The 16,611-nt window shown below is 51.7% G+C and overlaps 1 protein-coding gene across 2 annotated transcripts in view; it reads left to right on the top strand.

The window, feature by feature from the left end:
* The first annotated feature begins 7,634 nt into the window (after positions 1–7,634).
* PLXNA2 (plexin A2) overlaps positions 7,635–16,611 on the top strand; it is a 95,480-nt gene continuing 86,503 nt past the window's right edge. Inside the window, exon 1 of one of the 2 annotated variants that reach the window (XM_072355756.1) lies at positions 7,635–7,740. The gene's annotated coding sequence lies outside the window, so the exon portion shown is untranslated. Of the gene's footprint in view, positions 7,741–7,945; positions 8,102–16,611 lie in introns of those variants that run through there. The other variant, XM_072355755.1, reaches the window with a different exon arrangement.

The following is a 16,611-nucleotide window of genomic DNA, read 5'->3' as shown; positions in this document are numbered from 1 at the left end:
CAGCACACCTCTTTGACCCAGAGCTGGGCAGCATCTGCCCAATGGCAGCATCTGTGCTTGTGCACCAGTGCACACTACATGTGTTCTCCCTCTGGGGACCCGTGGCTGTGTTGGTGGCACTCTGCTCCAGCTCTAAGGTTCTCCTGGCATTTCTCCTCCTATCTGCTTCCAGTGTCACCAAGGGAAGAGGTGATGGAGCTGGAAGGTGCTCAGAGCCACATAGAATAGGTTCTGCAGTTTAATGACTCCATGCTGAGGTCTTTTGTCACATTGTCTGATTCCTGGTCTCCAGCTTCCACCCCCTGGCTCTGGCAGTTACCTGTTTGCCTTTTGGGAAGAGAATGGTTCCTGGTTCGCAGTGAATGATGGCATGAGACAAAGTGCTTTCTGTGTACTTCTATCCAGAGCTTTTACCCATTTGTTTAAGTCAGCTTTGTTTACATTGCCACGATTCCCTCTGACTATTTTGGGTCTCTTTAAGATAAGAAAAAACGCACCAATAAGGTGTTTTAAAAGAATATTAATTAAGGAAAGTGTGTGTGTGCTTCTAAAGAGGTTGGGTTTATCATAGCATCCATATGTAGGATCACAGAGCAGCTTAGGTTGGAAGGGATCTTAAAGATGATCGAGCTCCAGCCCCCCTGCTCTGGGCAGGGTTGCCAGCCACTAGATGCGTAGATAGATAGATAGATAGATAGATAGATAGATAGATAGATAGATAGATAGATAGATAGATAGATAGATAGATAGATAGATGTAAAATGCACAAAGCACATCTGGTTTAAAGAATGTCTGACAGAAGGACATGCTCTCTCCTGAGTTCTTAGGTTGATGAGAGCTATTTGTAAGGAAAATTGACTTGGGAAATGGTTGAGAGCAAGTGGCTTCTTCTATGTCTCTGCCAAGTGATGGATTTGGTCCATAGATTCATCGGATCTCTGCTTCCAATAATATGATTTTGCTTATCTGTTTTGTATACGATCAATGTGATAAATATGACAGGAGCACAGAAGTGCCAACCAGATTATCTCTGGCTGTACAGAGTGGTGGGGATGTGCTCCAGCCTCACCATGTGCCTCGTGAAGCAGAAAAGCAATTCAGTCAGACTAAGGGCTACAGATGAGGCTGTGTGTTCTCTGCAGTAAATGCAAATGATTTGAATTCATTTCACTGGTAAGAAGGGAAGAGGAGGGGGAAAAAAAAGAAGAATTAAAGCTAAAGATGTTGCAGATCAAGGAATTCAACTTTAAACAGAGGGAAAATTAAGATGAAAGAAAACATGGAAGTGAAGAGCGGGGGGAAAATAGATTTCACTGAAATAATCTGGTAATGAATAGACCACGATCTGTTTCTGAAGTACTTCTATGGGTGTTCCCCAGCCCCCCTCCCCTTCTTTTTTCTTTCTGTTTTTCTTTTCTTTTTGAGCATGTACAATGGCATTATGGCCCAACTGCAATCAGTCTGCTGCGAACAGCTTGTATGTATTTGGATGCTCAGTGGCCCATGAGAGCAAATCGTCCTCCCTTATCGTCAAAGACTTTCTTTCTCAGTCCCTTTATTAGGTAACAAACGGTTCCTATTTGTTTTGCTCTCCAGGGTTGAGCACACTCACTTTTTTCCAGCTCTGTATTTTTGTTCAGATTTGTTAACGAATTACATTTGTGTTGTTTGCAAGGGGCAGAGGTGCAGCCTTTTCTCTTTTCCACTAAGATATACTGTTTGCCTTCTGTTTTCCGCTAAGAAATACCATAGAAATACCCTGTAATGAAATACAGCCTGGAGCTTATCAATACAACACACAGACCCAACTGGGATCCCTCTATGAAGCACTCACTGCACGGTGTCAGGGTAATTTTCCTGCAGTCTCTTTAGCAGAAAGTAAATTTTCTCTTGTTCATGGCAAACGCCATAAATACTCAATGAGCACCCAGCATCTCGCACACCTGGGTCCAAGGCCATGAAAGAGGAAGGATAAAAGCTTCTGAAAGTGGGATGTTTGGTTACAGAGGCTCTCGGTTGAGCTGGAACTTGTCTTGGGCTCAGCACTGGGATGGGGTTTGGGTGCTTGCTGTGTAACAGGACTGACCCCACAGCACAGAGAAATGGCATTGACCCCCACCGTGCTTGTGTGGTTTTCCCTTTCTGCTCTCTCTGGGTTAAATCTGCCCAAGCAACACCAGAAATCACAGAACAGGATAAAACTGCCTTCGTAATGAGAAGCAGCCTTTCCCTTTGTCTGGGCCGGGTATGTTTAACTGCTCCCATTCCATTGCCAGTGCACATTTGCCAAGGAAAACTTTCTCATTTAAACCTTCCACTTATCCAAATAAAGAAGAGAGGAGCTGGAAGGGGGTCTTAGCACAGCCGTGAGAGATTGAAGCTGAGAGAAGTAGTGTGCTTTCCTGATCCAGTTCCTTCCCATTGTGAGTGATATAATGAGCTGCCGTGCTTGCATGGATGCACAGTGCAAGCTCAGGGCTTGCAGAGCACATGGGGATGTTCCTGGTGATGGTCATAGGGTGGGTGTATGGCAGGTTATCTTCCTAGGGCTTGGCCATAGAAAATGCATGGAAGTGAGCACGGACCAGGAAGGGAGAAATGATTCACATGGGCCTAAAGTTTACTTCTAAGAGGCCTTTTTTTTTTTTTTCCTTCCCCAATTTCATCTCTTTTCCTTGATCTTTTGAGAGAAAAAGATCGGTCTGCAGACAGATCTCCAAAGAGATGGTTATTTTTTTTTTTTCAGCGTTGCCTTTGCTTTAATCCGTGTTCTCTTCAAATGGGGAATATCTAATTGGTGCAGTGCTGGAATGCAATGTTTAAATGGACTGAGCAGCAGCCCCTTCCCTCTGCAGCAGCATCAATCCCCTGATGTTCCTGGGCCCCTTGCTGGGCACAGAAGGGAGCCAGAAGAGATCCTTCTCTATCCATCCATCCCTCGATGCACTTACAGACATGACCCAATGCACCAGTTAAATCCAAACCCTATGCAAGAACTGTGCATACACAAAATAAGCCCTGTCTCTGTGATGCCCTGAGGGAGGCTCTTATGCACTGGGGTGGGGAGCAGAGCCATAGCATGGGGCCAAGCATTGCTCTGTGTGCACAGAGCTGTGGGCACTGGGGGGGAAAGGAGGTTTTGGAGAAGCAAGTGAGGTAGGAGGTATCCTGCTAAATGACAAGGGTAATTAAAGGCTGTTGCAGTTGAAGTCCTTTTTTCCCCAATATTTCCCTTTCTTTTTTTTCCCCCCTTTGGGAGTCTGCGCTCTTAGTGATCATCGCATCAAGATTGGTATCAAAAACGTTTCAAACGAGCCTGTAGTACCTGCTCTGCTTTTCTCCCACTTTGGCTGAATGCTGTGAGGAGTTTCGCTCATATTCTGTCTGCTGTTGGCTATGAGGCAACTCCCTCCCCTCCCTTTCCTGAAGAAAAGAGAAAACCCTCCTAAAAACTACTGAGAAGAGCATGAAACGATAAGCAGAGCAGACGTCGGGCTCCACGTTCCTCCATCGCTTACAAAATGCTTTGCAGAACTCACAGCAGAAGATTAACAATCACAGAGCCACAAATCAAAGGGCTTCCAGCTCCATCCCCCTCCCACCCATTACGCAGCGAAGAAATCTCAATCTGCTCAGACGGGAGGGAAAAATCAGATGAAATTAGGGTTTAAAATAATTTAGTTTTCTGTTGTTAGGAATAAACACTGCCTAGAGGAAAAAATCAGAAAGAACGTTGTAGAATAAAAGGCAGAGCTACAGCATGTTTGACAATATGCTTCATATTTTATGTTCATTAAGACAGGAAGCCTGAAATACTCATTTCTTTATGATGAAGTAACTAAAGATTTCCAATGAACAAGCTACAGCGGGTGCACAGGACAGATTTATTGCTGAAGCAGCTCGTTAATCACTGTATCCACTGCCAATGTGCATAACCTGGCAATGGGGAATGGGGAACCCTGCAGACTTCAGCAGGTGCCCAGGACACTGGGATGGGGCTCTTCAGACTGGAGAGTTTGGAGAGTGCCCAATCCAACATCTCAACCCAAGAGCCCAACTCAACAACCCAGACCTACAACCCAACCCAGCAATTCAACTCTACAACCCAACCCAATATCTCAACCCTATAACCCAACCCAACAACCCAACCCAATATCTCAACTCTACAACCCAGCAACCCAACCCAGGAGCTCAACTCTACAACCTAACAACCCAACCCAACCCAATATCTCAACTCTACAACCCAGCAACCCAACCCAGGAGCTCAACTCTACAACCTAACAACCCAACCCAACCCAATATCTCAACTCTATAACCCAACAACCCAACCCAATATCTCAACTCTACAACCCAACCCAACAACCAAGCAACCCAAGCTGTGGTTGCAGCTCTCTGTTAGCCGTCCCCATGCACACTTAGGACACCCATCTCTAAAATTGCCCATTTGTTGTCACAGTGCTATTTTGGAGGGTTTCTGCTAATCTCACAGCCATGGGTGCTCAGGATGAGGAATGCCTCTTGCACTGGGGTTGCTGAGCAGCCACAGGGAGTAACACTGTGTGCATAGGGGGCTCGGCACAGTGCAGTCTTTTCCCTGCAGCCTCTGCTGTTAGCAGAACAAACACAGGCTGGAAATCTTCAATGGCTGCCCCGAGCACAGCGGGCTTGTTTGCAACTGTTATTAGTAAATAATTAATAATGTAGACAAACCAATGACAGCAAAACCAACTCTGTCTTGCTGTGCTTGCTGCAGCCAATGAATGTGAGTGAGCTGAACACAGAGTTTTTCTGCTTCCCAAGGAGTGTCAAGGAGAGCTGGCAGCCTCTTAGCTGCAGTTTCTTGGGTGCAGTTTGGTGCATTTTGGGGTGCAGGTACTGCTGGCAGCACGTTGGATGTCTCTAAAACAGGACCTGCTCTACATGGGGTGTAGGCTTTTGAGTGGCCATCCCACAGGGCTACCTCCTGATGATGGGCAGCACGAGCACTCAGTGCTTGTCTGTTCTCAAGGAGCAAAGCCAAGCGGTGTTTTTGCAGGGTTATTTTGTTCACTCCTTGATCAGCTTTTTCTCTTGTTGGGTTTTTTTTCCAGCCGAGGCAGTTCTTGGCTGTAGGAAGCCAACTAAAAATGGCACATTGTCTGCACCTTGAGCTTCTGACACAACCTCAGCACAGATGTTGTCAGTGATTGTGTTTTTGACAGTAACAAGACACTCTGTAACTCAGATGCTGGGACTTTCTGTTCCGCTGCCTCTGGACTTAATGAAAACAGGGTTTGTTTGAAAAAGAGGAAACCTTTCGGAGTTAATTTCATCTCAGTTCAAACCAGGGGATTCAGAGGCAAGAACTGCAATAACTGCAACTCCCGTTTACGAGGAAATCTGAGGAAGGGTGAGGAGAGGATTTCCTTTTCCTAAGGACAGGAAGAGAAAAAATCCTTTCCATTTCACACCAAGAGATTATGAACAGTAGAGGAAAAAATTGCTTGACAAGTTTTTTTTTCTACAAGGAAGAGTAGCATAAAGTGCTGGTTAAATTCCCATTGATCTTTCACTCAGCTTCCTGTATGCATGTGGGTTTGACTATCTGAGATTTCCCTTCGCTGTCATAGGTAATAACTGAGTGGAAACAATCATTTCTAAATAACTGCCTATGATTCTTCTATTGTAGTGATTAGCGCTGAATAATTATTAGCTCTGCTGAAAATTGCATTGATAGCTATGGCACGAGTAATGAGGAGCTGTCAGCCAGCAGCTGTGCATCAACTGGCAGCAAGCAGAGCCCTGCACCTATGGCTGGGACCTATAGCTTGGGCTCATCCTTGTGCCTATATCTGGGACCTATAGATGGTGCTCATCCCTATGCCTATGGCTGGAGCCTGTAGATGATGCTCATTCTTGTATATATAGCTGGGATCTGTAGGTGGTGCTCATTCCTGCACCTATAGCTGGGACATATAGATGGTGTTAATCCATGTGCTTGTAGCTGGGTCCTATACTTGATGCTCATCCCTGCACTTATAGCTGGAGTCCATTGATGGTGCTCATCCCTGTGTTTATAGCTGGGACCCATAGATTGTGCTCATCCCTCTGCTTATAGCTGGAGCCTTTAGCTGGTGCTCATCCGTGCACCTGTAGCTGGGACCTACAGATGCTGCTCATCCCTGCACCTATAGATGGAGCCTACAGATGGTGCTCATCCCTGTGCCTATAGCTGGGCCCTAAAGATGATGCTGATCCCTGTACCTGTAGCTGGGGCCTACAGATGGAGCTCTTTGCCGCACACAGCAGCAGCGGCTGCTCTTGAGTCAGTGTCCTAAAGGGACATAGAGGGAAAATAAAAGAGATTTTCCTGCTTTGGAAATGAGGGAAAGGCAGAACCTGTTGTATTGCCCTTGGAATGGCTAATACAGAGTGAATGCCGAAGTCGGGTCCTGAAGCCGAGGGTTGGGAGGATGGCTGCTCACAGCTCAGACAGATTCATAACCCCTGTGCTCTGAAGCAAAGGAGTTTATCAAAGAGGGGGACAGAGAGCGATGATGAACACGCAGGCGAGAGGCAGAGGCTGATCCTTCACCGAAGCTCACAGGGTGCTTTGTCAGCACAGATCCCATCCTGCAGTTGTTCTCCTCTATGTGACAGAGGCAGGTCCTTCTCTCTGCTATGGATCCAGACTTTGATTCCAGTCCTGCAAGGAGGAGAGAAATGGTTGTTGGGATGCTCTGACCTCTTTATGCAGCTCTCTGCAACAGGAGGGACTGCACTGGTGGGATGTGCACTTAACCAGGGCTGGTATTTGGAATAGAATTTAGTGCCATTCGCATGGCATAGTGAATGTATTAGGGAGAGAACAGTGAAAGAGGAAAGCTTGCTAAGGAACCAGTGCTGCCATCCACTGAGTGTCTCCTGCTCCCTCTCCTGAGCTAAACAGCTTCAACTTAGCATCTCTCCAGGGTGTCAGAATGCTGTGCTCCAGAGCTTCAGCGATGTCACAGGGACCCTCTTCCCATGGATGGGACTGAGCTCTTGACTGCCACACGGGGTGGTGTTCCCACATTCTAATGGGAGTTCCACAGCCACTATTGGAAAGGAGAATCTTTTTTGTTGGGTGGTAGACGTTGCAACTTGCTTGGAACCAGGCTGGCTCCCAAACGTGTGCTGCATTGCAGCATGTCACTGTGTCCCAAGCACCAGGAGGTGAACTTGGGGGACCTGCCTGGCCCTGGGGTGAGCTCCTGCCTCCATACAGCTCCCAGGTGCCAGCACACCACTGGGGCACAGGGAGGGATCCCCCCTGAGCTGTGGGTGTCCATAGGACTCCTGCTGCCAGCTGGGTGCAGCTGTGGTTGGACTCTGCCCACCTCTGGCAGTACAGAGAGGTGATGGCACAGCGCATACTGCAAAGACTGCTGGAGCTGATGCGGCCTCGAGGGAAAACTGAGTTGCCAACGTGAGCCCATTTTGCGGATGGGGAAAGTGAGGAATGGAGCTCAGTGTCCATCACCCTGCTCACCCTGGGTGCAGAGCGTGTCCCGGTGGGAGGCTGAGACCCAGAAACGTGGGATAGGGGGGGCAGCCCTTAATTCCACCGCCCCCACCCGGGCGTGTTGATGCTCGGGCAGCCCTTAGGGCTTCTCGTCGGCGCAGCTCCGCTCCCCGAGCACCTCCCAGGCTCAGGTGCACCCCCGGGGCCGCTCGTTCCCCTCCTGGGGCCGCATCGCACCGCGTAGAGGCGGACGAAGGGTTAAGTGCGGGGAGCGGGGGCGGCGTGGGGGCGGTGGCGGGTGGAGGGGGGGAGCGGAGCGGAGCGCAGCGCAGCTCGCGGTGCTTGGAGCTCGGCGGCGGCGGCGGAGGGAGCGCGGGGCTCGGCAGCGGGCGGATGCCTGGGAGGAGGGCGGAGGGCAGCCGGCCCCCCCCCCCCCACCCGCCGCCGCTGCTGCTGTCGGGCAGAGCTGAGCCGCGAAGCTGAGCCCCGGAGCTACGGGAGGAGGAGAGAGCGGCGGGTGCTCGGCTGCGGGTTTTCAGGCTGGCGGGGGTTGCGTGGATTACCTCGCCGTGAGCCGGGGAGCCCCGAGGAGGAGGCGGGCGGCGGCGGAGCGGCGCGGTGAGTGAGGGGCCGGGGTGGCGGGGGGCGGCTTTCCCCACGGGGACATGGGAGCTCCACGCGGAGCATCCCCGGGTTGGGATGGGGCTCGGCCCCGGGTGACCGCAGCCCTTTCCCCGGCCCCGCAGCGCGGGTGGCATCGCGGCGGGCGGAGCTCGGCGGCCCTCCGGGAGCTGCCGGCGGCTGATACTGCGCTGCGAGCGGCGTCGCGGGGTGCTCCCATAGGCGGCTGCGGAGGGGATGGAGAAATCCCTCGAGCCTTGTTCCTGGTCACCTTCCCTTCCTCCCTTCCCGTTCTGGTGTGTGTGTGTGTATAAGCGCCGTACAGACGGCTGTTTCCTCCGGAATTCTGTTGTCATTTGTTACCGCTCAGTCACGGGTTGGAGTGCTCAGTGCATCGGAACCAACTCCTGTCCATGAAAGTTCTCGTCGGCGTGGATGGGCTCCTCAAAGCATCCCCCGAATCTCAGGGGAAAAAGAATAGCCAGACCCTTTTAAAACTTCCCTAAATCCCTGTGAGACCTTCATTGAGAGGCAGCAGAGGATGGAAGGGAATGTATTCCTGTTCCCTTTGGGAAATCTCAGCCCTGAGAGATGCCCAAAGCCCCACAGTCCCCCACAACGCTGTGACCCCGACCCCCTCGTCACCCCGTGCCCAGGCCTTGTGGCTTTGTGTCCATTCAAGCCGATGCTTCACGTTCCTGGAGGTGAAGTGAATGATACTCAATTAATCTGTGTTCTGAGGGGTATCAGAAAGTCAATAGGTTAATATCAAGTGAGGTGAATAGTAAGTGGCGGAGGGGAAAATAAACCTCAGCCCTGTCCATCTGTGACCTGCAGTTCAAGGGACGGGCAGGGAGGTGAGGGAATGAAGTTCACCGAGTGCCACGATGCATTGAGTGCTGCTGGCAGGGTTTCCTTGCCGTGTGCTGAGCTCTCAGTGCTGCTGTGGTGCTTTGGAGCCAGCCATCAGATCCCAGTTGGCTGCAGGGAGCTGTGCTGGGCTGCCCTTTGCTGGGTGGCTTGACTGATAACGACGCCTCTGGAAGTTAAATCAGATGACCTACTTAGAGCAGAGATGGATCCCTCAGAAGAAATCTGTGCCATCCTCGGAACAGATGTTTGGCTTTTTTTTCCCCTTTAACACCGAGGTGTTAGATCCCTTAAAAAGTGGGTTTTTTTAATGCTTTATTGCTGTCCTTTTGCCATTTGTTGTCACTTTGAGGATCCTCAAAGTGTAAATGTGATATTGGGGCCGTCGAGGGAAATAGATAAAACGGCTTTAAATTGGGAAACCTGGTGCAGGTGATGAGTAATGTCCACATATACCTGTTGGGAAATGGCTCATAGAGAGAACCTGCCGTCCTCGGCTCATCTAACCATCTTCAGTGCAAGAAGATGAAGCGACACCATTGACTTCTCATTGTCTCGATGGCGTTATTTGATGTAATTAATTGTGGAACTTCTCACTGGCTTTGTAACAAGTTCCTGCAGTAGGAGCAGGTAACAGATGCTGCATCAGATCTGCACACAACCCACCACTATGATAAAAACAGCTTTTCCTGGTGCTCTTATCACTCTGTCTCGCTCTTCGTGTTAACCCTGAGCTTTCCTCTGCCTCTCTTGACTTCGGGGAGATGCAAAAGGGAAAACAGACCCAAGCTGGATGGGGGAGCTTGGGAGAGAGGTGACTGCTGCTGCCCTGTGCTCTTTAACTCTCTGCAGCAAATTACATTAGTATGTGACAAATTGGCTTGCAAAGCAGCTAAATGGGAATGACATTTTGGAGCAGTTTGCAGTGCAGACCCTGTGGTGTCTCGGGGAAGCGTGGCATAGTGTGATATCTTTTCCAGTTAACCACAGCTCTGAGGCTTTGCTTCGGGAACTCCTGTTGCAGCCAAATGTGGGAGGCTGGAGCGTGTCTTGGGATAATTGCCCAAAAGCAAACGTGGGGGTGCGGGCTGTCTCCTGCAGTAGGCAGCTTGTGTGAGGAGCTGAGCTGGGAAAAGCAAAAGCTGACACCCAGAAACAGCAGGGCTACGGGGGAGAGGGCTGCAGGAGGAGAGCTGCTCCCATTCGGTGATGCTTTCCTGTAGGGCTGTTGGTGCCTCCGGAGCACCTTTGTTCATTGGAGGCTCTGGAGGAGCAGGCTGAGCTGTCCTGCATAGCAGCACCCCACTGCTGCCCCACACCTCCATGCTGCCTGATGCTGGCAGGGAGCAAGGCATCCCAATGGGCTCTTCTGCAGCTCGAATAAGAAATACATGAGGGTCTCCCTGCCCGCAGCTGGGGCTGTCAGCACTGACTGAAGTATCTCTGCTGGGCTCTGGGGGTGTGAACTGCTCTAACCTGTGGCACTGTGCACCTGAGCCAGGCCCTTGCCCATCTCTAAGCACTGCTGATTATTCAGCTGATCTTTATTTCATGTGCCTGTTACGAGCAACACATACAGGGGAGAAAGTGGAAGGCGGTGACATGTTTAAAATACACGAGAAAAGTGCTGGCAGGAAAATAATGGTTCTTATTCCAGAGGGATGAAATATTGATGGGCTGAAGTTGTGGCAGGATTCTCTCCCTACAACTCTGTTCTCCTTGTGCAGTACCCAAGAGGGACTGGCTGTGCTGTGTGCCCACCCCCTGTTAACTTGGGGTAACCCATGGGCAGCCCTTCACCATCCTATGAGCATCCCTTTGGGGCCCACATGGTGCACGAGCCCACTTTTCTCTCGGGGCACTCAGCCATTAATTCATTAGATCTGAGGATTCCTCCCCCTTCTCCCCCTGCTTTTCCCCCTTTTCTCCCTTTTCTTCCCCCCCCACCCCCCTCTCTCCTGCAATTCAGACAGTGATGAATGGACAGAAATCCCTCAAGGGAAACATTTTTTCTCTTAGTTACAAAGATTTCATGGCTAATTAGAGTAAATGTGGTTTTTAGAGTGTTAATCTCTTAACCAGCTTGGCTGGGGAGGGGGGGCGAGGTGGAGAGGGAGGGGGTTGCCACCACGCCAAAAGGAGAGGGCCGGGCAGGGAGCAGGGTGCTCCTGTGGGGCTGAGCTCCCACCACCCTCTGCTTGTAAGCGTGCATCAGCGGGGGGAGCACCCGGTGTGCGACCTCCCTTTGTGGAACCGCGGCTGCCGGGTGCGCTCCGCTTCGTCTTCGGTGGCGAAGGGACCGCGGCCCGAAATATCACCTCGGCTCGAAATACCGCCTCGGTCCGCTAGAGGGGACCCTCCGGAGGGGATGCTCCACGCGAGGATCGGAGCGGGGACGCCCGGTCAGGGCGCAGCTGCGGGTCCGGTGTTTCTATAGGAGACGAGGTGGGGGGGGAGTCTGCATAGAATGAGGAATTCGGGTAGATTTCTTCTTAGAAAGAGTGGGGATGCGTTGCAATGGAGGTGGTGGAGTCTCCGGAGGTGTTTTGGAGCTGCGATGTGGCACGGAGGGTTGTGGTTTGGGGGGGGTGCTGAGGGTGAGGTGACCCTCCTGCTGTCTGTCAGATCCCATCTGTTTCTGGCCGAGATTTGTGGTTCTGCTTTGGGTGAAGCCGAACTGGGAGGTGCTGATAAATGTATCGTATTCTGAAAGTTTAATCCTGCTTTGCCTGGGCTAAAAGTGCGATCAGAGCAGGAGATAAAAGGCATCAGTCGCATTAGAATAAAAGAAAAGCTCGGATTATCTGAGAGGGTGATGTGACAGCATGGGCAGCCCCACAAACTGGGCCCTGTGCTGTGCCCATAGCAGCTGCTGCTCCCAGTGTGGCTGTGCTCGATGCCATCCCTTTGCGTGGCAGAGGAGTGGTGCTCCCATGGAGCAGGGCTCTGCTGGAGGCATTTTGCCACTCAACCCATGCATTTCTATTGTAGTTCCTTGTATCGTGTGCCCGATCTCCTGTCCTTAAAATCCCTATTGGTGTGATGGGCTTCTGTATGGTCGGGGCTATTCTGAAGCATGGAGAGGGTCTCAGCCTTCCATTTTAGGGGTGGTTGAACAACCCCAAGCACATTTTGGGGGCCCAGTGCTCTGCTACAGGCTCCTCTCCCCACTCTCCAAAGCCACAGTGCTCACTGCTACAGCAGCTTCCCAGGTGGGACTGTTCCTTGCAGCCCTTTTCCTGCTCTGACGCAACTTCCCCACTCCATAAAAGTGAAAGGTGACGTCTAAGTAAATATTGCACTGACCTCTCACCTCACCACCTCCTGTTGCTGCTTTCCCTGTGCTCAGTGACGGAGCCGCTGCTGTGCAAGGGCTCAGCACTGGGGCAGAGCTGATAGGGAGGGCAGCCCCCCATCCAGCACCTTACCCTGCCCTTGGGTTGCGGTGAGTGGGGCTGGGGTTGTGGGTGGGTGTCTTTGTGGGGTTGCTGTGCTGGGTCCAGGTGCAGCTGCAGAACCCCTATTTGGAGAGCACTGCATGGGATGGGAGATGGGATGGCAGCTGGCAGTGACTGGGGGTGGGTGCTCCAATGGACTGCACCAGCTATGGAGAAGCCCTTAGGGTTCATGGACAAGGCTTCCTCCATTGGGAGAGGGAATTTGTTAGCTCCTCGTTATTTCCTGGTGAAGCAATGGGTTGAAGTCCATGGAGAGGCTTTTCCCTGCAACTATCAGGAAGGTGAAAGGAAACAGCGTATTTTACTTCCAGCTCCCGGCTGGTTGCAGACAGCGTTAGAAAAACAGAAGCTTTAACGTGCACAAGGGTGGGCTGTGAGCACCCTGTGCTGCATCTCAGGGCACTGAGCACTGCTGGAGAAAACAGGAACCCCCCCGGCTCCATTCAGGCTGGGCAGGAAGGCAGCGGGATGTGGCAGCCCTGAGTCAGCACAGCAGCACCTCGTGCTTCCAGCCAGGAGCTGGGAACAGAACCACTGCTAGGGGACCTTTACCAGGAGCTTCCTCTGTAGTGTGTCCTCAATAAGAGTGCTTGGGGAAATCCCCATCATAGGTCAGGGGAGGGGTTGTGGGAGTCACTGTAATACTTAGGGCAGGCTTTGGGTTCTTTCTGTTTGCTTCTTGCTTGCTGTGCTCTCAGCCTTTGCCTTTATCCTCATAACCTGCGGATGCGGTGCTGGGGTTCTGCAACTTTAGAACTGGCTGTCAGCAAGCAGGTGCTGCAGTGGGGCTATGTGCATTGGTGGGAGCATTAAAACTTCCCCTTCGTGCTATTGAAAAGGGTGATTTCCCACTGTGGGATGTTACAGACCCGGTGTTCGCCTAGGTGGCCGGAGAGCTCACGTGCAGGCAGCTCATGTTAAGGGCTTTGTTCCCCGTGGCTGTGCAGATTTATTGGTGTCAGAGCAGGAAAATGGTCCGTTGGCTGCCGAACAGGGATGTTACAGTTCAACTCCATAAAACATGCCGGCTGTCTGCTTCGCTCTCATTCATTCGCCAGCCACCCAAAAAGTCACAGCGACGGGAGGAGAGGATGAAGCTCTGCCCCCGTGGCCGTGTTTCCTGCCTTCCCTGCTTTATGTCACACCCTGTGATGTTAAGTCAAAGCAAACAACAAAACCTCTGTGTTTCCTCTTGGTTTTTAATGGAGGTGGGGCAGGGAAGGAAAGGAGCGTGGCTGTAGGTTTCCTCTCCAGCTGAGCTGTCCTATCCTATCTGTTAGGCTGAGTTGGGGTGGTGGTTTGCAGGCTGCCCCTCTGCAGGCTGCAGTTAGAGAGGAGTTAATTGCAGCCGTGCTGAGCCCTCGCAGTGCTGTGCTGGCCCTGCGCATGGGGACCCTGCAGAGCAGAGCTGTGTTTGGTCACAGCAGGTTCAGACAGTCCTTGGGATCTCATAGCAACCACGGGGCAGGGGGAAGCACTCGGGTGTGCTGGAGGAGAGGGGCTGAGCCCTGTGCTTGTTGCTGGTGCATAAATGAGGCGCCGAGCAAGTGTTGGCGTAACTCGGCTTTTCAAGGCATAAATTGTGTGACAGGGGCAAAGCTGTTCCATCAGCTCCACCAAATAAACGCTCTGACTTGGAGGCGGCCGCGGCTTGTAGGGCCGAGCTGGAAGTGCTAGAATAAACTGAGAGAGAGAAAAACAAAAGCTGAAGCTCTTTCAAGGACTTCCAAGGGAGTTGTATAACTTGTCTGGAAAAACAAACCATGCCCGGGTGCTGCGATGGGGGGAGAAGTGGTGGATGGGGCTGCCGTGCAGCTGGAGTCCTTCAGTGCTGAACCCAGATCCAGCAGTGTGGCTTTAACCATTCCCATCCCTGCAGGAGCAAGTGAGCGTGTGTCAGTCCTAGCCCTGATACTGGCTCTGTTTTGACAGTGTGCACCCAGAAACCCAAACGTGGGGCCTGTGGGGTTGGGCAGCAGTGATGTTTGCTATCTAAGGCGCTGCTGAGGTGTCCAGGGTGCAAATTTTAACACAAGGCAAAGCAAAATATTGACCCATTTGTCCCTATCAACTCTTGTCTCTGCAAATTTCCATTACAAACACCACTCTTTGCCAGATTATCTGTGCGAGCCATCTTGTTTCTGAAGAGGATATCATATTAATTCCCGCGTCACTTTGTTTTTCTCCTGTGTTTGAGTGCATCTGATTAACAGTGCCGTACGTCTTTGCACGAGTCAATTGGGTTTTGCTTCTGAAATGAGGATGCTGCTGCAGAGTGCACCAGCGCTGCTCAGAGCTGCACGGAAACTGCTTGAGGTGCAGAGTTCTCATCCTCATTGCATCAGTGGAAGTTCTGCAGCTTGTAGGCCCTATATGTATTTAGCTCTCAGCCTATGCTTTGGGATGGGGCTGTGGGTGACAGCTGAACCCAGGGCTGTGCCAGGAGCTCTTGCTGCATTCCTGTGAAATATGGCCTGAAAAGTCCCTGAAGGATTTATTGTTTTCCTGGCTGGATTTGGGCTGATAGGTTGGATCTGGGAAGGAAATGACTCAGTTGCTGGACGGACAAGTGTAGCTTTGAAATGCAAAGAGGTGGGAGACAGCTGAGAGCCTCCAAATGGTGGGGAGTTGGGTGCAATGGGTCTGACCAAGCCCTGCTGGCAAGTGCAGGGGAACAGCAGTAGGTGTGCAGGACAGCTCTGCATTCAGACCATGGTGCCCATCGGGGTTTGCAGCTCCTGTGCTGTAACTGCTGGCCAGTGTCACTCATGGACCTCAGCAGATGCTTTTGGCATCCCCACTGTCAGGCTGTTTGGAGAGGCAGATGTTTATAAGTGACAGAAAGATCCTTAGTGAAGAAACAAGAGTTAGTGTTGCAAATAAAGAAAACAAGACAGCTTGTTTCATCTAAACAGAAGGGTTATTAAACAGGCTTGAATTAATCAGCGATCTGCCAGAGTGCTGAAATGGAAAAGCAGGGCAGAGGAGCACAGAGCAGAGCAGGAGGAACTGCAGTCCTGGGTGATACCTGAGTGCAGATGATGTCCAGTGATGGTGGGACAGGGCTGAGCTGCTGCTGCCCAGTTTGGAGCCATCTGATGCAGCCCTGCAGCTGCAACAGGGCAACAGGGGAAGGTGCAGCCATGGGCAATGCCGTGGGCAGGGCCGTGATTTGGTGCTTATTGCTCATAACCTGAAAACGTGATCCCATTCTGAAGTGGTGCTGAGCATCAGCCACCCTCTAGTGGGGACATGCCCGATGTGTGCAGGCCGTGCCACGCTCACAGTGACAGCACTGCTGCCATCTGAGTGAGATCCATAGCTGTGCAGTTGGGGATTCAGCTCCAAAGAGCCTCCTTGTAACAACTGTCCCATTTCCAGGTTTACTTAGGTAACAGCACCGTGGCTACTGTGTAAATACATCTGGCTGCCCGGGGGGTGTGTGGGGATAACAAATGCTGCATTGGCACAGCCAGAGGAGCTCTGATTTCTGCTTAATGGAGTGGCTGGGGACCCATTTAATGTGAAGCTGGGGCTCTCCATTTGCCTGTGGGGTACTTGGAGGGAGGCCAGCAGATGCTGCTGCCTGCTTTCCTCCTGCAGCTCAGTGTGACCTCGCTGCGATCTCCCCCCCTCGTGTTGTCGTGTTCCTATGGAACAAACCACAGCCAGAGGTCACCTGGGGGAGCAGCGGGCACTGACACCTTCTGTATGGCTTCAGGCAAAGCGTTTAAGCATTTGATCTGCTTGCACTTCAGGTCACCCTCCATTAAATTCTGCTTTGTTGGGAACGAAGTCCCCGAATAATCAAACGGGGTCTGAACTGCAAAGAGCTCTGAGATCTCCAACCCCAACGGTGCCCAACTGAACGTGGCCTCGTGTGCCACACCTGCAGGGTGACCCCACCACTCCAGGGCAGTTCTGTGTCAGTGCATCACCACGCTTTCAGGCAATATCCAACCTTATATCCAACCTGCCCTTCCCCTGACACAACTTAAGGCCATTCCTTCTCATTCCTGGAGGCAAGCGAGGGCTTACCCCATGGTTGGAGATAGCTGTGCCCGTGTTTGCTTGTCGCTGTTGTCAGGGGAGAGCGGCTCTGCTCTGCTGAACAATCTCTGCTCAGTTCATGGACACAGACACGGAGAGGGGGATCGAAGCACTAACACAGCCCCTTAC

This window comes from Excalfactoria chinensis, chromosome 23 (assembly GCF_039878825.1).
Source record: "Excalfactoria chinensis isolate bCotChi1 chromosome 23, bCotChi1.hap2, whole genome shotgun sequence".
Lineage (NCBI taxonomy): Eukaryota > Metazoa > Chordata > Aves > Galliformes > Phasianidae > Excalfactoria > Excalfactoria chinensis.
The sequence above is the reverse complement of the archived record's forward strand: the minus strand, read 5'-3'. Positions and strand labels throughout refer to the sequence as shown.